The 20,938-nt window shown below is 39.1% G+C and overlaps 1 protein-coding gene and 1 pseudogene across 6 annotated transcripts in view; one reads left to right on the top strand and one right to left on the bottom strand.

Annotated features, from left to right (window-relative positions):
- LOC140531169 (transaldolase pseudogene) overlaps positions 1 to 11,242 on the bottom strand; it is a 31,348-nt pseudogene extending 20,106 nt beyond the window's left edge.
- Positions 1 to 20,938, top strand: part of SLC25A26 (solute carrier family 25 member 26) — a 189,340-nt gene that overhangs the window by 84,742 nt on the left and 83,660 nt on the right. The window lies entirely within an intron of this gene.

Below are 20,938 nucleotides of genomic sequence, written 5' to 3'. Positions count from 1 at the left end.
AGGTAGCCCAGGGACAGTGTTGGTACATGCAAAGCACTGTTATTTCAGGTGTGTGCTTACTCTCTCCATTGAGAGCAGTTGCAAACTCAGCACATCTTAGAAGATAATCTTCATGGGTTGCTATTGCCCAAAAGAGGGAAAGTATGCCCAGCTTCATTTTGAAGCGTGTTAAAAGAAATGGTGGTGTACATGAGCCAGAGAAGAATTCTCCACTTCACTCAGCTTATGACATCTTCTGATTGCCTTCCACTTTGAAATGAATGTAGAAAAACTGGAGACAGTTCAGAGTGACAAAGATGATTGAAGGAAGGGGGCAGGAATTGGTCCTTATGCAAATATACTAAGGTATTTGGTTTGTTAATCAGTTAAAGTTAACTAGTGTCTTGCTTCTCTTTTAGTGTATATGGAAATGTGTGTGAAGGGTACCGTAGTCATTTGTTCTGACCATCCAGAAAACACCAAATAAGAGGAAATGGGTTTATATTGAAGTAGAAGGTATTTTAGTGAATTTAAAGAACTTGATTAGATGACAGCACCCTGGAACAGACTGGCTTGACTGTTTTTAGAAGCTTATTAAAAAGGAAAGAAGAATCTTGAACTTGGTGGACATAAAGGTTAGTTTTGTTGAACCAAGTCTTTTTGCTTTATTTACTCTTTTTAAAAAAGATAGCCCTCTGAGAAAGAGGGAGGCTGTATTGGGGAATATTGGGGATATAAGACAAAAAATATAAATAATGAGAAAAGAATTTTGAGTTTAATGGGATTATAAGAAACTGACTTGAGTAACTGAATGTAGAAATTGTTCCTTTTAATTTGATAATGGTCAAAGAAATATAAATATGTGTAATATAAAACTAGTCCTTATAAAAATGACAATACTAATGATTACCTCCCCCTTCTAGAGGTATTCAGAAATAAAGTAAGTGAAAACTTGTTTTGCTTCACTCAGCTCGTCGCTTGCCTGCAGGAAGTGACTGGAGCAGAGTATCTCCTAAAGTGCTTACTTTTGCGTTTTGGAAATATGACTGGATACTTGAAGGAGGAAGTTTTCGTTAATCACTGAGGAGGAATGACAGATTGGACAAAAGAAATATCGGGTGGGACCAGCAAGATCTGGGAGTTTTGAGAAAAGTGGGGGGAGGTCCATGTGTATTCATTTCTCAGGAAGATGAAAGGAGGAATGCTGGTAAGTCCCACATAAGCAGAGCCAAGCAGTATGGTGGCCGTGATGCTATAGAAACTGGGCCTAGTTTTCTAAAATGACAGGAACAACCATGGACCAATAAAGATAATGATGGTTTTTGAGAATTAGACTTGGGAGGTTCTGGGATCCAAGATGGCAAAATAGTGGGTCACTCTCACTCTCCTTCATTGACCTTGAAAAACCCAGAAAATATTGCACCAGGAAAAATCCAGGAACAGCAGAGCCAGAAGAAAGATGGGGTACAGCAGTCTTTTAGCCTTGGAAACTTGGAGGATTAACAAGAAAGGTCCCTCTTGTTGTAATGGAAGGGCAGCAGTGTAGGACAGGAGGAAATCCTGAGCCCCATGGTCATGGAGCAGGCAAGCACCAACACCAAGACCTTCTGTGTGCCTTGGCACAGCCACAGGGACTGGAAGACTCCAGCTCAGAGAACCTCCATGTGCATTGGTGGGCAGGCATCCGCCAGCAGCTGAACCTACCCATGCTGTCGTTCAGCCCTGGTGAGGAGGCATCCTCTAGCAGCCAGACCACCTTCCCCACCCAAGCAAGTAAGATTCAGTGTAGTTCCAGAGAAATGCATAGAAACTTCACCTGGCCTTGACACACACCAGCTACCACCACCAGCTCCAGCTCAGCACCAGGTGAGTTACCAGACCCCTTGAGCTTCTGGCTGCCAGACTCTGAGGCCCCAGCATGAGACACTTGGGACAGCAGACTCCTGGGCCCCAGAAGCAGAGATTGACTTTAAAAGCCAGGAAAAGGATAAACATCATGAGCAAAAAGCAACAAAAGAACCACTGACCATAGAGAATGATTATGGAAGATCAGAAGAGGACAACATGGCTAATAGGCTCACATCTGAAACTTCATAGGATCTGGTCTCAGGCCCAAAAAACCTTCTTGGAAGAGCTCAGGAAGGATTTTAAAAGGCAAATAAGAGAGAGAAGAAAAATTGGGAACAGGAATGAAAGGTAGGCAAGAAAGAGTCAACAACTTGGAACAAGAAGGACAGAAACTGACTGAAGAAAACAATTCATTAAAAATTAGAAGAGGCTAAGTAGAAGCAAATGACTATGAGATCCCAAGAATTATACTTGGCTGAAAACCAAGGCATTGGTTAAGGTTTAATGAAATCATGAATATAAATAAATATCAACTCACAGAGCCTTAACAGACTTTCAGTTCTAGATAGTTTGTAGGAAAGAACTTAGAAAACTGGTAAGTGAACTGACTCGGTTGCTTAGGAAGTGGTGAAAGTTTGGCTTCATCTAGGAGGAAGATATCCTTGGAGCCTGGTATAGTAGGTGGTCAATTGTGTCTCTCTTTATTAGACTGTCTGGTAGTGGAAGGAAATGAATTACAGATCAGAGTATTATATGAACGATCGAAGCAAAACAGGACAGTAATGATGGGAGCCCAGGGGAGCTCAGGGAAGTGGTCACTTGGAGTTCTAGGAACTACGCCCTCCCTCCCACCCCCCAAGAATTAAAGAAATTGAGAGGCAGAGCAGGGAACAATTTAATCTTATTTGCAAGATAGAAGCTTCTTAAGATTTAAGAGAAAATGAGGTGGGTTTTTTTGAGGCCCTTTCCCAGAGCCCCTCTTTGCTTTGATTTTTGCTGTATAGACCTCTTCAGGCTACCAAGTAAATTATGGTAGGAATTATCAGAGAAATGGTTTCTAATTTATACTCTCATTTTAGTCTGATAAATATGCTGTAAATCTACTAAATTTTAGTCACATAATGTTTAGAAACATGAAAGATAGTACCATAAAAAGAACACATCTTGTGGTTTTCATAACAGAAGTATCGGTTGTTAGAATCCTGGGATTCTTTAGGCTGGTAACAATTTTTTTAGGGTCTAAAATTTCACACTTGCAGCTGCCAGAAGCCACAGCTGTTCTGAACTGTTCCCCACCCCCATCACCAAGGCAAAGTGTGTGTGTGTGTGTGTGTGTGTGTGTGTGTGTGTGTGTGTGTGTGTGTGTGTGTGTGTGTGTGTGTGTGTGGTGGGGGGGAGTCAGAAGCTTGGTGGTTTTATTTTGTTTGGGGCTTTTGCTCACCTCCTTTGGTGAAACAGTAGTACAAAGCCAGGGTGTGGGACTCATCTGTTTAATTGATCATTTGATTCCTGCTGCTTCTCTAAGTTAAGTCTGACAGAAGCAAGGTTTTGTTTTGTTTTGTTTTTCCCAAGGTTGGGTGTGTATATTTTACTTTATGTCAAAATAACTTGAAAATTTTCCAGGCTCTACCATCTTTCCTCTCAGAATCACATGACTGGAGCTGGATAATTAGATCAAACACCATGAGGAAATGGGGCATAGTGCATTCACTGATCTAAAAACAGAAATTTGTGGCCTGGTTATGATGTAGTAAAATCACATCAACTAAAACACAGTTTTGATTTTTAAAAAATTTAGGATGTTAAACTTCATGCTTTTTCTTGAATTTTATTTCTGTTGTTTGTTCCTTTTTTTTTTTTTTAAGGACCAGAATGACTAATAGAAAGAAAAAAAGAGTAAGTGATTAGGATAGAAATTATCCAAGCAGGAAGTTAGGTGGCTCAGTGGATAGAGTGCTGGGCCTAGAGTCAGGAAGACTCATCTTAGACGCTCACTAGCTATGTGACCCTGGGCAAGTCACTTAACCCTGTTTGCCTTAGTTTCTTTGCCTATAAAATGAGCTAGAGAAGGAAATGGCAAACCACTCCAGTATCTCTGCCAAGAAAACTTCAAACAAGTCACAAAGAGTTAGACACAACTGACATGACTGAACCACAACAAAGGAAACTATATGTTTAGGCAGAGTTTATTAAGATTTTTGTTTACACTGTGGAATAAAAAAGGTGTCTAAAATGTTTTAGAAAACACTGATGGATATAGATTTGTGAAAAGTTTTGGTTTGAGGGAACAGAAATGAAGGAGACTACATGTATTTGGAAATGTAACATGAGACAGTAATGCTTTGGTTGTGGTAAGAGGTGATATGCTTAATGAGCATAATATTTATTTTCTCTTAACCCAAAAATTCTTAGATATTTTTAGAAGTCAGTTTTCTATTTTTTTTTGGAGAAGAGGAAATTAAATATTTTTTCTCTGAAACAAAGAGATTGATGGGAATTTTGCATTCACATTCTTTCTTGCTCTTTCTTGTAGTTTGTAACAGTTATCTCTGTATCACAGCAAACTCATAGCACCATAGATAATGTATTTAGAGATGCATTTCCTGTGTTCTTTTATGTGCACAGTTCATGACTTACTTTTCTTTAGAAATAAATGCATTTTGTGAATAAGAGAATATTTTAAATAAAATGGGACAAAACTCATGTATTTGTAACTTGAATGTCTAATTAAGCCAAAATTTGAGGAGTAAAGACAGCTTTTATATTTGCTGTGAGTTCTTTGAATAAATGGTTAGAGGTGAAATCATTTGAATGCCTTTTAAAATGAACGTAAGTTTAGAAAACATTGGATGTCTGTTTATAAAAATGCACTAGATCTTGGAGACTGCAAATTTTATTATATTTTATATACCTATTATAATTGAAATCAAATGTGTTTACATGCTCATTATGTATACATGTACATCTATTTCTAGAGGAAAATAAAACATGAATTGTGTGCATAAAATACCATAAAACTAATTTTCAAAGTGCTACAGCAGTAGTTATCTGGTTGTTTTGCAATCACTGACTGTTCTTAACATGACAAATGATTATAAAATGTGCATTAAATTTTAGTTAAACGGAATTTTTTTCAGAGTGTAGGAGAAAGAAATTAGTGATAGTGTGTTTGAGATATAAATTAAGTTCACCAAAACTCTTTTAAGTTTCTTATGCTGGGAGACATGAAATCTGTGCTAGAGTGAGAAAGTTTGAGTAGCCACGAGCTGTGATTGAACCTTCTACTTAACGGAATACATGTTTTATAGCAGAGTTTTATTTTTTTGATCATACTTGGTACTTTGCATTCTAGCTTGAAGTCCTTGCAGTCTTTATTTGCTATGGAATGGAATTCATTGCACAGTGTTTCTGAAAAAAATATCAAGAGACAAATCGGTTGTAAATAAGGCTTTTTCTCCCATAAGATTGCTTCTGTGGACCTTGAGGGGGTAGTGGTATAGTAAGATTTAAATATTGTTTCATTCTAAGTGTTGTGCATAGTTACCCCTCCTCCACAAAAATCAAACAGATGCTTCCCCCATCCCTCCTCACCACAAATAAGCCACCCAAAAATCAACATGCACAAAATCTTAGAAACAAAAATTCTATTTTAAATTGTATTGCAAAAGCATATATTTTTAAAATCTAGATTTGTAAGCATTTGAAAATTAGGGAAAGAATATTTTTAATTTTGGACATTGCATCAATTGACTCAAATACTTGTTTGCTGCATTCTTCTGGCTTTATGTTTTAAACTAGAGTCACAGCAAATAACTTTTATGTCTATTATTTATTGAACATTTCATTTAAGAATTATGTGCACTCATTTTCTCATTAAATTTGTAATAGAATACACATTTTCTCATGTCTAGGATAAGAATCATCATTTGGACAATGGTTGGTCAACTTTTGTACTAATGGCTGTGTTGTGGTGGTTTTCTTATTAAGCAAACCTCTTTTCAACCGCAAATAGAATTTTCTAGCTTAGGCTTCATGAAACCTCGTAACTGAGGTTGGTTTGCTATGGAGAGTCTTGCCTTTTATAGACTTTTCAGCGTGTATTTGTTTCCCACAATTTTCTGCATGTTTGTCTCAAATGAACCATAAAATGATTCAGTGCCAACATGTGGTTTTAATAGCAAATGAACATGGGCGAATGAATGTTGAATATTAGAATTTGAAGTTTCCAGAATACGCCATGAATTCAACTTCTAAGTCAATTTATAGTCCAACACTTGGTCATATTTATCAGTTACTACATGAAGTATTTCACTGAAGCCATGAATAATTTTGAGTGACAGTGATTGAGAGTTACATGTATTTATTGGTAAAGAACACAGGAAACTTTCCCCAAGTTTTTCACATTGCCCTTCTGACTAAGTTTTGTGGTTATAAAAAATGACCAGTTTTCACCAGATTATTTATTTCCTTGTATTGTTGTGTGTGTGTGTGTGTGTGTGTGTATGTGTATGTACATTTAATATAGGAGGGGGAAAAGTTACCATTTCAGGAAACTAACATGCCACAAACTAACTTAAGACCAACTTTAAAACTAACTTAAGTTCCCATTGAAAATTTCTTTCAGGATGACGAGGTCCTAAAGGGCAAGCTAAAATGCTATACCTGATGCCGGAAGCATTAGAAATAGAGAGCAGGACAAACTGATTTCAGGGGTTGCTAGCTTTCAGTTGTTAGCTGTGTTAGCAAATACAATTTTAATTTCTTTTCTTTTCTTTTTAAATAAAATTATTTTTTAAATAAAAGAAAATTCTATTATTTTTAAGAGTTTTGAAAGAACATTAAATATTAGTTTTCCACTCTGAAAAGTAAAAGATGTTTTAAAGTTCTGTGACTTTGTGAGTGCAGAGTAACGTGCTTTGAGTAACTGGTGGGTCTGCGAAGCTCATTCTGCTCATCAAAACATCACCTCTGAATAGACGTTACCATGAGGTTGGTAATGACAGAAATGTAGCCCAGCCCCCAGGGGTAGGAGGTGTTTCTTTATCTCTTGCCAGATTTCAAAAATTTAACTTCAGCTCTATTTCAGACACTCCACGACTGACTCTGTGCCTAATTCTCTGAGCTGAATGTTAAACAAATGAGTAAAGATGACATGAAGAGAAGTGGTAACTGACCAAGCAACATTTAGACGTTAGTACTGTGTAGCAAGTAAGAGACCTAAGGATCAGGAAACAAATGTAGTCTAGGTTGTGACGTCCCCTGTTCTTTGGCATCTGGCTCGCCATCTTTCTTTCTACTTTATCTCTCATCTTCATCTTTAGGAATTTTAATACTCCTATTAGTGATCCCATCTTGACACACAGAAAACAGGATTCCTCAGTCTCTTTAACAAGTTGACATTTACTGGTATTATTACTCAATTAGCAAACACGTTTCTATAACACCTACTATGTGTGGAGTACAGGGAACTCAAAGACCATAAGGAAACAGAGTCTGTCAGGTAAGAGAACAGTTACAAATAAGGACTTACATATACGTGTATATGTCATGATATAATATATATATGTATAGTGTAAATAATAGATACATGTAATTAGGGAAGGTGCTGAGGGTTTCCAGAAAGGCTTCCTTTAAATGTTGCCCTTGAACTGAATATTGAAGGAAGCAAGAGAGGATCAGAAGTGCTTGTTGCAACTCAGACACTTAAGGCACCAAGCAAATCAGACCACCACCACCTTGGCCACCCTCTCCTCTCAGAACTTAAGGAAGACAGCTCAGAACTCTGAGCCCCAAAGCCTTTGGAATAGCACCCCCCCCCCAAAACTGCTTCCAGGTCAACCCCTGGAGCCATTGTGGAGAGAAGTCATTGTGGAGGGGGTACCTTCCTTCTCATCCCTACTAACAACTGCTGATTTTACTGCCATCCACAGACGGATGGTTACAGGAGTTCTGCAAGTAACTGCTCCCTCTGCCTCTGTCCACACCAGCTCTTATAGCCCTCATTCAAGGAAGCAATTCCCGTGGAGAAGGGGCCAGCTGTTCCTACCAACTATCACTAATAGGATAGGCAAACCATCCTTGCTAAAGCAGCAAGGCATCCTGAGAGAGTAAGGAGACAACATGTGACAAGCAGGTCAGACATTCAGCACCTTAACTACCATAGGAAGCGGCTGGGGCAGATGAAGCCTGGCTATTGCTCCTAAAGATCCAGGAGAGAAAGCCTCTGTGTCATCCAAGTCTTTGGCTCTGGTCAGTGGTTGAGCATCAGAAATGGATGGGGTTTTATTGGAAGAAATGACGTTAAAGAAGAGGCATCACCATTGACCTCTGCTTTGTAACTGGGACCTTTCAGTTTGATTTTCATCTGAAACCTCCTGTTAGAATGTGGCTCCTGGAGAACAGGGACTATCTTTTCTGTTTACATCCCCAATACTTAGTTAGCACAGCTTTGTACACAGTGAGCACTTAATAAATGCTTTATTCATTCATTCATTTTCAGAATCAGGAAGTAAGAAAGAAGTGCATTTCAGTGAGAGGGTGGAGACAAGATGGGAGAGTAGCAGGAAATAATAGAGTGAGCTCTCCTGCAAAACACCCCCTCCCCCCCCAGTCTAGAAAATACATTAGACCAAATCTAGATGAAAGAATCCAAGAAAAAGTCACAGCAAGTCATTTTTCAAATTCAGGGAGACCTATGGACTCTGGAGATGGGGCCTAGCCAAGAGGACCATGCCAGCAGGGCAAGAAGCTCTATAGCAGGGCAAGAGGCCATCTAGACCCATACAGAGGCACTTTGGCTGGGACAGTCACCAATGGGCAGATTTGTTGCCTAGTTTCAGGTCACCGATTTAGGTCAGATGGAGAGTAGGTACACAGTGTCCCCTCCTATACCCACCACACCCCTCTGTTCCTTGCTTTCCAGCACAGGCCCTGGGGTGGGTACAGAGAAATGGCTTCAGAAGCAAATAGCAGCACAGTGGCTTAGGTTCTAGTACTGACTTCTAAGCCAGTCTGAAGCCTGCAGTAGAATAGTGAGGGTAGCATTTTCAGACCAAAGTGTAGCCTACAGTTGTCTCTCTGAAGCCACAGAGCTTCCTAGTTGTCTCAGTGGCTGAGACAAAGAAGTCTACTGTTGCTTAAACCCAAATCCAGGTCAGGAATGTGTAGAACTTAGACAAAGGGGACTTTACCTTGGATCAGACCACTTAAAAAGCACTGAAAGCTTGCAGGTCCCCAACCTGAGCTGACCCTGCGAGCTTGGAATAGCACAGTACTCAGCACCTCCAAGAAAGAAGCAGCTGGACCAGACCAGACCTTTCTTCAGAAGAGCACAGAGCCTGGCCCTGACATAAAGTCCAAAGTTAAAAAGTTGGCTGGAAGAATGACCAAAAAAAGAAACCTTCCATAAAAATGTATTATGGTGACAGGGATAATCAGGATGCAGACCCAGAAGAGAATGACTCCAAAATATCTACAGGAAAACCCAGCTTGGGCACAAATTCAGCAGAATTCCTGGAAGAGATGAAGCAAGAGTTCTGAAAAGTTTTTAAAAATATTTTTACAAATGAAATGAGAATTCTAGAGGAAAACACTGGAAAACAAATGAGAGCTATGGAAAGAAGAATTGGAAAGGAAATTAACAGCTTGGCACAAGAGGCGCAAAACCTTGTCTAAGCACCAAATGCTCTGAAGATCAGAACAGACCAAATAGAAGCCAGTGGCTCCATAAGATAATAAGACATTGTACAACAAGCAAAGAAAAAGAAAACACTCTTGACAAACATACATGACCAAGTAAAGCAAATGCATTCATTGGCCATTTCACAAAAGGTATGACTTTTTCTTCAGCATCAGTCCATTTCCTTTACTTCAGGAGATGGCTAGCACACTTCATCTTCAGTGCTCTGGACTCGGAGTTTCTCACTGCACTCTTCGTAATCTTAAAGGTTTTCAGAGTTCTTTTTCTTTATGGTGTTGTTGTCAGTGTATGAATTGTCACCCTAGTTCTGCTCACTTCCCTCTGTATCCATTCCCAGTGTCCTCCAAAACTTCCTCTCACCCTACATTTACGTTCCATAATTTGTTCCACCTTCCCCGGGAGGTGGACACCCCCTACCTTTAGTTTCGGACTCCTCTGAAAGGAGCCGCTGTACATTTTGTTTTGTTTTCGTAGACATCGATCCTTTTCCTCTTCTTTGACCTCATTGGAGAATATACCAAGTAGCGGTATAGCTGAACCCAAAGGTGTGCAGTTTAATGACTTTGTTCATCATATCAGAATGCTTTCCAGCAGCTTCCTCCACAGTCTGTCCATTTTCTGCTGTCACTTCAACTTTTGTAAATGTGGGAGATGTAGAGATAGAAATAATATAAATAGGTAGAAATGTACAAATAAATACAATATTGTTTGGAGAAAGGGCACTAGCCATTGAGGGGATTAGATTAAATCTCAACAGGGAGGTGGTACCTTGAGGTTTGTTTGGGTTTATTTTGAGGTAAGTAATCATTTTAATGCATTAGGCAGACTGACACACAAATGCAGAAAGCTGCATCCCTCCCTGGACACTGGCTGCTGTACCAGCTTAGCCCAGACTCCCAGCCTGCCATCCATCTGGTTGTCTGCGTGCCTTAGCTCAGGGGCAAGCTTGGCAGTCTCTTTGAGCAGCTCTCCTAGGAGGTTGGGGGAGATGGTGAGATAGTCCTAGCCTGTCAGGGCCTTGATCTCACCCACCTTATGGCAGGACACGCCCATGACGGTCATCTTGTAGCCAGACTTCTTGTAGCAGTTGTAGATTTTGGTGATGCTCTTTACATCTGGGTCCTTCTGAGACTCTTAGGACTTCTTGTCTGTATTTGCCACATGCCAGTCCAGGATGCACTTGACAAATGGGGAGATTAGGGTCACGCCAGCCTCAGCACAGCCATGGCCTGAGCAAAGGAGAACAGCAGTGGATGCTGTGCTGCTCCTCCAGGACCTTTCCTGCCTGAATTCCTTCCCAAGTGGAGGCCAGCTTGACCAGAATGTGCTCTTTGCTCACACCAGTTTCTTTGTAGAGGAAGATGAATCTTAGGGCCCTTTGGACCACCTCTTCTTTGTCAAAGAATAACCTGGCATCGTTCTGTGGAGACCCAGCCTGGAATCTTCTTTAGAACCTCAGCCCCAAATAACACAAACAGCTTATCACTGGCATTCTGAATCTGTTGTTCCTGGAACCCCCGAGCTTTTTTCCATTTACAATGGCATCTTTCACTCAGTCCTGGTAGGCTGGCATCTGGGCCATGGGATTGGTGGCATCATCCTGGGGCTTATACTCATCAGTGGCATGAAAGTCACCCATGTCTGCCACCATGGTGAAGGGTTGCAGCTCAAGTGCTGACTCAATGTAGGCTGCTTTATGGGAGAAGTGGGGGCCATGGTGAGGGGCTGGGGCATGGGCGCAAAGGCAGCTGGGCCCACCTACCTTGAGGTTTTAAGGAAGCTAAGTATTCTAAAAGGTAGAATTGATGCCCTCCCCACTGGGGAAGAGACTTTGCCCAGGGTCACACAGCTAGTAAGTGTCGGAGGCCAAACTGAACTCAAGAAGGTGAGTCCTCCTGAATGCAGTCTGGTCCTTCGTCTGCTGCATCTGCTGAATGCCGTGTGGTCCTTGATCCTAAAGTGCCTTATCTCTGAACTCTTTCAGACTGCTTGCAGAATTTTTTCTTTGACCCAGAAGCCCTCAAAGGGCATGCATGGAAGAGATAGGATGTTTTGTATGGGAACTGCAAGTAAGCCAATTTGTATTTAATATGTATGATTTTCCATATTATAATTATTTGTATATGGTGTATATTCCCCTACAGGACTGTAAATTCCATGAGGGAAAGAGCATTATACTTTTTAAACTTTGTATCTGCTCCTACACCTAACATAGTGCTTGTTACACAATAAGTCCTTAGAGAATGTGCTTTTAAAAATTGTAATTGGAAATTCCTATCAAGTTGTATGTAGGTTGTTAGCACAGTGTCTATTATGTCCTAAGTGCTTCATAAGTGTTTGATACCTTGACTTAATTGAAATTTGTGTGGTGTGTGTTTTAGCACTGCTCACATCTGAAGGTAACTGAGCTGGATAAGCCAGTGTTCTAATACAGTGGCCTAAGTTCCTGAAGAGAGAGCACTGTTTTAGGCTGCTGTCCTTTGTTCTTGCAAAGGACCAAAGTGACATCACTATATTAAAGTCAAGTTACAGTGTCTGACTGCAGCCAATCAGAGTAGTACGTGCTCAGAATGCCCTACCACAGGTCAGGCACCAGTAGACCATGTGAATATTTATTTGGGGCAGATTCTCTACATTTGCACATCTCACATTTCTTTTGAGCTACTTTGATACTGCTTTGCTTACAGAGCACAGCACCTTCTCTGATGAGGCATGCCATACTGAGTGATCCCATGCCACTGTCTCACATGTCACAAGTTCTTGAGAGTGTCTCTGTATTGCTTCTTCTGAGCACCATGTGAGCTTTTGCCTTGTATGAGTTCTCCATAAAATAGACTTTTAGACAAGTTTATATTTGACATTCTAGCAACGTGGCCAGCCCATTAGAGTTGGACTCTCTGCAGTAGAGTCTGAATGCTTGGCAGTTTAATTCAAGAGAGGATCTTGATGTCCAGCACCTTATCCTACCAGGTGTTCTTCCATATCTTTCTAAGACATTTCAAATGGAAGAAATTTAGTTTCCTGGCATGCTGTTGGTATACTGTCCACGTTTCACATGCATACGACAATGAGGTCAGCACAGGTTCTATAGACCTTCAGTTTGCTAGTCAGTCTAATACCTCTTCTCTTCTATACTTTCCTCCAGAGACTCCCAAACACTGGCAGTAATTGTATCAATCTCATCAATGTGTACATCCTTGGGAAGTATACTGCCAAAGTGAACTTATTCACCGTATTCAGAACTTCTCCATTTGCTGTAACGGATGGTTCCACATATAAATGGTGTGGTGCTGGCTGGTGGAGAACCTCTGTTTTCTTGGTGTTAGTTGTTAGGCCAAAATTTGCACAAGCAGCAGAGACTCGATTCATATTTTGTTTCATCTCCACTTCAGAGAACATATCGAATGCACCATCAAGGCAGAGTATAGGCAGAATGATTAACAACAAATCTCAAGAAAGGTATGATTTGAGGGAGAACAGATCTAGTTCTAGGATGTCTGTTTAGATTGGATAGTTAGGGTTCAACTTGCCACATGCCATTTATTTGTTATATGGACTAGAAGAGGGACATAATTTTGAGGCCAGGGTAGAATGAATAACTCAAAAGGGAATATAGGGCAGAGAAATATTGAGGGCTACCACAGGCTTCATCTCCTTAACTTTGCCAGAAACAGACTAGCCTGGGGAGGGAGATAATGAGGTTTTGGAATTTGCATTTTCATTTTTTGCAATGTGCCCTTTCAGATGAGAACATGAATACTCTAGCATCATTTGGGTGCAAATTGTACTGTAATTTGTAGTGATACTTGATAAGATTATTTCTTACAGTTTCACAATTAAATCAGCACTTTGACTACAAATAAAGGAGTTGTTTGATGGTTGATGGTAGTTCTGGGAAATCTGTATCGTTCCACAGTTTATAGGAACCAATAGATGGTAAGTAATCTACTGAAGAGGGGACTGATTTGAAGACTCCTTTCTTTCAGATTTTTGACAGCTTTTTTAAAGAAGTGAAAGCTTAATTTTGGATGGTGCTTCTTTGCCACAGAAAAGTATTCAGGAAGTGTGAGAAATATTTTTGAATTAATTGAGTGACAAAATTAAGCTCTGTGGAATGTTGCTGGAGGGCAAGGCCAAGTTCCTTAACTGAGAGTGTCCTAGTTTGTTTGAAATATTACTGTCCATAACAGGCACTTATTTCCTCTACTGGACACTCTTCCCTGTGTGGGACAGAAGTGACTGATTGTTACAGCATATCCTGAAATACTGCTAATTTGGCCTATGTAAATTCTGCAGGTGGGGTGCTCTCAAGAATTGACATGCAGGTAGAATTTAGTTTAATAATCTGACAAGGTTCTTAGTCAAGGTTCTTTTCATATATTTTATTAGGTTACTGTGTTTACAAGGCTAAAAAGCATTTCATTTCCACTCCTTTTAGGAAATATATATGAAATTAAAATATTCTGATACTGTCTTTTCAAGTTTACAAGGCATGTCCTTTTTTACTTCAGATTCTGGTACCACAGGGCCTATGTGGTCATCAGAGAAGTGAAAGGGACACAAATTGATTATTTTGTGTGTGATCTATAGGATACCATGGTATGGATGGATGTAATTATTTAGAAAATCACACTGCTAAATAAGAAGGTGTATGGGGTTCTCCTCTTAAAAACAAAGCCATACATTCAAAGAGTAGTTAGGAATGCTCTGAAAACCTTCTGCACCAAATAGTGTCATGAACGCTATTGGAAGTTGTGATCTACTGGGAGCAGGTGAAGGACTTAGGGAAAGTTTAACCTGAAGAAGAGAAACCTTGGGTTAGGGGGATGTGTTAGCTCTTTTCAAATATTAGAAAGGCTTAAGTGACAAGATCTGATGTCTTGTTCCCAGCCCCAGAAGCAGACCTAAGATGAGTTGGAGGGAATTTCAGAGAGGCAGATGTTGGCTTGATAAAAGGGGGAAAAATCCTAATACTTAGAGATGTGAGAAAATGAAACAGGATTTTTGCTGCCTTCGAGGCATCCTAAGCAAGGGCTGAATGACCGCTTGTTAGCTGGAAGGGATTCCTATTCTAGTTTGAATGAGACTGGATCATTTCTTGAGGTTCCCCCTCATTCTTGAGGTCTTATGAGCCTTCTTTATTCATTAAAGTGAAAGGCTGCCAGCAAGCCCAGGAGTTAGATCTAGAACTTTTATATACAGTAGAAACCCAAGTACAGAGGCAGAAGCTGTTGACACACCCACCTCATTAGCTTGCATTTAGCTAGGGAGTTGTAGTCAATCAGTGGTTCTTAATCTGGGGTCCATGAACTTCTTTTCTAAACATTTTGATAACTTTATTTCAATATAATTGGTTTCTTTTGTAATCCTGTATATTTTATTTTATGCATTTAAAAACATTATGAGAAGTGCTCATAGTAGACTTGACTAGGCTACCAAGGGGCTCATAACACGAAAAAGTAGGTAATGAACTCTAAGGTCCCTTCCAGCCCTAAATCCCGTAATCCTTTTAGTTTGGTGATGAATTCAATATGCAAAATATGTTTTTAAAACAGTAGGATTTCATCCCAGAATGATCAAATTATTTTATTTAATTTACTTAATTTAACTTTATTTAATTAATTGAGACTTGTATCCAAAATCTAAACAAATGCCAAAAAATGATCCATAGAAGGTATAGGAACTCCAGTTATGGAGACCAAACTAACAAATCTTGACAAGCAGAAAATTTCATTTGAAAGCAAAAACCAAAGGAAGTACTGATATTAATTCAGGTTCATGTACTTAAATCCTCCCCTAGTTCATACATGGAACAATGAGACGCTGGCTCCGAAGATTCATGCTGTTGAGAGTAGCATTGTGTGCTTGACACTAGGAGTCAGGCAAGGCCAGAGGAAAAGGTGTAATGAATATCCCACAAGGTAAAAAGAAGTGAGTAAAAACCTGGATAAAGGGGAGGAATGAGCCCTTTACCTGATAATCAGGAACCAACTCTGATTAATGGAGGTGTGACCAAAAAATCAGATTTTTTCCCTCTTCTCCTCAACCTCTCTCCCTCCCTTTAAATCCACATGTATTGCCCCGAAGTCCCAGGGCTTCCTGGGATTGCTTTTGAAAATTCCAACAATGTTAGCAATGATTTTCAAATACCACAGTTTCAGCTAACAATGCCCTTCTCTGCTTCTACTGTTTATTAAGTTTTTCTTTTTACATGAGAGTAGCAGTTACAGTTAAGCAGTTAAGTTACAGTTAAGTAGCAGTTAAGGGAAAGTGGGTCGATTGAATTCTAAAACACACTTTAGCATATTGAACTATCCGTAAATAAGTTAACATTTAAAATTAAAATATTCTGAGGCATCTGTGGCCCAGTAGATGTATAATGTGACATATTCAGTATATGCCCTTTTGAGAAATTTTGTTTTGCTCTGCACTGGCTAATAGTTATTTTGAATTATAGTACTATAAATCTATTTTGGATTTCTGATAACTATGCAAACATTTGCACGTGTGTTTATTTTACTAAGCAGTGTATGGCCTCTTGTTCCCTTGTACAATTTTGACATTGTGACTGGATGCTAGGGGGAAAGAGCAGGAGATGAAACATGGCTTGAGACAGGAGCAACCAAGAGACCTTGGGAGTAGAAATGGGGCCCAGCCCTGGCCGCTGGAGATTGCATATTTTAGGTTGTGCTATTTATATAGCTCTAGCAGAGTTGTGGTCCAGTCAATATTGACCCAGGCCTGCTCTACTGACTGTGTTTCAGGATGCGCCTCTTAGTAATGCCAAAGTATGGCTCGTGGTGACCCTAATTGAAATGACTTAACAAAAATGGTATTTGTGGTATGTCCAGGTTTCATAATTCTGTAGAAGGAAAGGATGTTAGACACCATCATTACCCTGTAGAACTGAGACTTTGAGATAAAGCCTAATGCCCTGGACTCCCTGTCAACTTCCCAAAATCCAACACATGATATTCTGTCTCTCAGCTCTGGGCATATTCACTGACTTCCCCGTGCTTGGACTGTTCACTCTCTTCATCTCTGTCTCCTGGCTTCAGGTCTCACCTAGGAGCTTGCGTTCCACACCCATAGCTCTAGCACCTTGCCTCTGTCAGTTACTCCAGCACATTCTGTGTGTCGTTTGCTTGTCCACACTTATTTGCATGTCGGCTCCTCCACTGGGGACTGTGAACTCTTTCAGAGCAGGGGCTGTCTTGTCTTTCATTATAAATCTAACATTTAGCATAGTGCCTGGCATGTTGTAGGGGCTTAATAAATGTTTATTTCCTCAGTTGGGTTCTTCTATCTTATTTTGCAGCCCTTCAGTGCTCCTGCAGTTCTGTCACTGCTAGCACAAATATCTGTTACCTGCACTTTGGTCCAGTCTGGCTGCTTTTCCCATATTTTTTCCTTTTAGTATCGTTTCTACAAGCACCTTTGGACGAAATGGTGCCTTGCAGGCTCCTTTACAGCACATACCTGCCATGCATAAACTGGAATCATGTCAGATTCTTTGGAAACCATGTCAGAAATAACCATGTTCAATGACTTGTCTGGCAGCAGGGTTGTGGTTCCACTGTCCTTGATAGGAAAAATAGTTCATTGAACTTTCTGTCTCCCAAATCTTTTCCTTTTCCTTTGGTAATCCTCTCATTTCCATCCTTGAATGTTCTTGGGATGATTTTGCTTAGTTGGAGAGCTTGCTGAGCATTCTTCAAATTACTTTGACCATCTGTTGCTTTTCTTTGTTCTATGAGAGAATATTGCTCAGAATCCTCTGTTCTCCATAATTTGATAGACAAAGTTCTATTCTAAGCTGGTATGGCTCTGGGCATCTATCTCTTTCCATTTGTCAGGAAAGTCTTTTGGTTCAGAAATCAAGAGACTTATTCTACTGTCAGCTCTGTCAACAACAAACCTTGTGACTTGGGACAGATCAAGTAATTAACTTCCTTGGGTCTGTTTCCTCATGGGTTGCTTAAACTACATGATACCTCTTAGCTGTATAAGGCTGTTTGTTATGCATGAGCTTGGTAATGGGACTTAGGCAGGCTGTGAATTTTACAAATATATTTTAAAAGACTGTAGAAGTTATAACAAGCATATTTCAAATATATAGAAATTCAAATGATCACATAACTCATATATAGAGGTTTTTCCCCTTTGATCTATGCTTCAACACTTTTCTCCTAAAATTTTGTTCTATACTTAAGGCTTTTGCTTTGTAGGATTTTTTCACATGAACCAAGAGTAGAGCTTTATGGTCCTAAACTCAATGCATGTGCATGTCTTAAAGGCATTACCTGCCAATAAATAGGAGATTAACTTTGGCTTATATATTCCTAATCAGTTCACATTTTTTTCAGATGGTTCACTGTTAACCCTGTTTTCTTTAACGATGGGGGGTACTCTAATGAGTTTGCCATCTGATACACATCTGTTTCCTCTTAAATAATACCATCATTCTTCTTGGGTTGCTAAAACTCATCTACTGTCCAGCAATGTTATCATTTGAAAAATTCATTGTTCTTGAAATGTTAATGTAGATAACTTCATTAACTTTGAATTTTGAAAATTCAGTTTGAAGGGCTCATTTTATTTGGGGATGCAAATGTTATAAAACCATCTTTGCTCATTTTCTAGCTAGCACTAAAATACTTTCAAGAGCTCTAAGTTAGGTTTCATTGTACAAGTATTTGGGTTTCCTTTATGCTCCAACTATATAATTTTACATTTTTATCTTAAGTGAATCCACCCTACATATCTTAAGATTTGATAGACTTCATTTATTTTTATAAGCACTTATTGCCTCTCTTATTCGCTCTCCTTACCCCAAATTGAACAAAGAAGAAAACCATCGGAAGAAATACTCATAGTCCAGCAAAACATATTTCTACTTTGGCCATTTCTAAAAATGTATGTATAGGTACATGTGTATATGTAGCTATAGCTAGAAACATTCATATATCTATGGCTGTAACTATATGTAGATACAGGTATCTTCAACTATGTAGGTATCTATTTTAAATGCTGAATTATATAATCTGGACCATAGAATCTGGCATTTTAAATCCAACATCTTTCTAGAAAGAGATAGTATGTTTCACTTTCAGTATGCTGGACTCCACTTATTGTTACATTGATCAAAGTTCTAGTGTCTTTTGAGGTTGCTTTTCTTTTTGGTGTTTACATGATTCTCTCTCTGTTCATTCACTCTGTGCAGGTTCAAAGCTGTCTTCCCATCATTTCTTGTGGCCTGATAACTTTCTGTTCCATTACTATAGAATCATCTGTTTAGCCATTCCCCATCCCCTTAGTTTCCAGTTTGGAGCTACTATGAAGAGAACTGCTGTAAATATGTTTGTCCATATAGATACTCTTCCTCTTTTTTGATTTCTAGCACTTATGGGCCGGGGTCAAAGGACATGTACAGTTTAGTAACTTTGGGGGCATGGTTCCAAATTGTATTCCAGAATAACTGCCACAGTTATTAGCTACACCTGCAGCACATTAATGTGCCTGTTGTTACTCAACCCCTCCTGTATTTGTCTGTTTCCTCTTTTGTCATCTTTGGCAATATAATCAATGTAAAGGAGAAACTCAGAGTTCTTTAATTCATATTTTTCTAATTATTAGTGATCTGGAGCATTTCTTCCTCTGGTTGTTGGTAACTTGGATTTCTTCCTTTCCTGGTCATACTGTTAAAACAATTTATCTACTGGGGAATGGCTTTTGGTCTTATGAGATCTTTATCAGATAAGCTTAATGCAAAGGTTTTTTTCCCTAGTTACTCATTTTCTGCTCATTTTAACAACATTAGATTTGTTTGTGCAAGAACATTTTATTATTATATAATTATATACATAATTATAACAATAAATATAATGTAATATTATAACATAATATTATACAATATTAATGTTCATTTTACCTCCTGTAATATCTTCTTTTATCACTTGTTTGGTTTTGATCTCTTCCCTAAACCATGAAACTGAAAAGTGATTTCTTTCTTATTCCTCTAATTTGATCATGATGTCACCTTTTGTTTAAGCCATGTATCCATTAGTTTATCTTGGCATATGGTGTGAGATGTTGGTTGGTTATACCAAATATTATGACAAAACAATGGGTTTTTTCATTTTTTTATTTTTTATTTTTTTAAAAGTATCCTGTAGGAGAGAGAGTTCGCATTTACCTTTTTTGTTTGTCCTTTCTCATGAAAGTATCAATAATCTTGAATACTGAAATATGAAGTTGCTAATACAACTATTGTAATATTCCTGATTTTGTGGGAGTGATCGAAGGCAAAGAGACTTTGTGCTTTACATTTGAGTACAAATCATAAATCTCTTTTGACTGCCTATTCCATTGACTGACTCATGAGTTGGTCAGTTTGATAAAATCGTGATTTACTCTAAAGCTCTGCCAAAGCTGTTCTCTTACTATATTTAAGCTGCCCTTTCCATTGGGATTTTCTGTAGGTTTTCTGAAATGTTGCTGAAGACAAAGCAATCATCTTCCTGGTAAACAAATCCTTGGACTAGACCTTTGAGAGGCTACCCCTCTTTTTTACAATTCAGTAGTACCTAAGTTGAAAACAAGTCCCCCCTGCAAATCCCTCTTGTCATCACCCCTCTCCCCAAGAGCAAACACTAACATTCATTTCTTTTAAAATGGAATCTGTGGCAACAATGATGTTCTAATACTCTTTTTTTCCTTGTAGTAAAAGGATATGCCAAAATTAATACTTTCCATCAGGTTTTAGCACTTAGCAAACACACAAATCCTTGTTAAACAAATAGTGGAGAAATTCCCCTTTTTTTTCTCTTGATATAAAATGACTTCCAGTATTTACAAACCGATTTTAATTCCTTTATTTTGCATTAAATTTTAGTTACTAGTTAAACGGTAGATACTAAGTTAAAAAAAAAACAACTTCACAAATATAAGATCATCAAAGTGTGCCAAAGAAGCAGTTTCTCTGAAAAAGAGCTGGTAGTTATAGAGGACTACAAATGCAATATTTCAACAATAGTACAAAAAGCCAATACTATTTTTAGACCCTATTAAAAAAATATAGTATTCATTCTGAGTGAGGTGATAATCTCACTGTGTTTCTCTGACCACTACATCTGAAGCATTTTAGGAAGGTTCCAGAAGAGGACAACTGGAATAGTTAAGGGTCTTGATGTCATGCCCTCTGAGGGTTGGTTGAAAGAAGTGTGAACATTGAGTCTGGAGAGGAATAGTCTTAGGGAAATTGTGGAGGGATTGGATTCATTATCTTTGGCCATAGAGGGGAGGACTAGGAGTCATGGGGGGAAGCTGTAAAGTCAAGTCCATGGCAGTCCCAAAGAGGAATGGGTGGCTTTGGGAGGGGCTTTGGGCCCTTTTTCATTGGATGGACGGCCT

Source organism: Notamacropus eugenii, chromosome 3 (assembly GCF_028372415.1).
Source record: "Notamacropus eugenii isolate mMacEug1 chromosome 3, mMacEug1.pri_v2, whole genome shotgun sequence".
Classification (NCBI taxonomy): domain Eukaryota; kingdom Metazoa; phylum Chordata; class Mammalia; order Diprotodontia; family Macropodidae; genus Notamacropus; species Notamacropus eugenii.
This window is presented reverse-complemented; position numbering and strand designations above follow the sequence as displayed.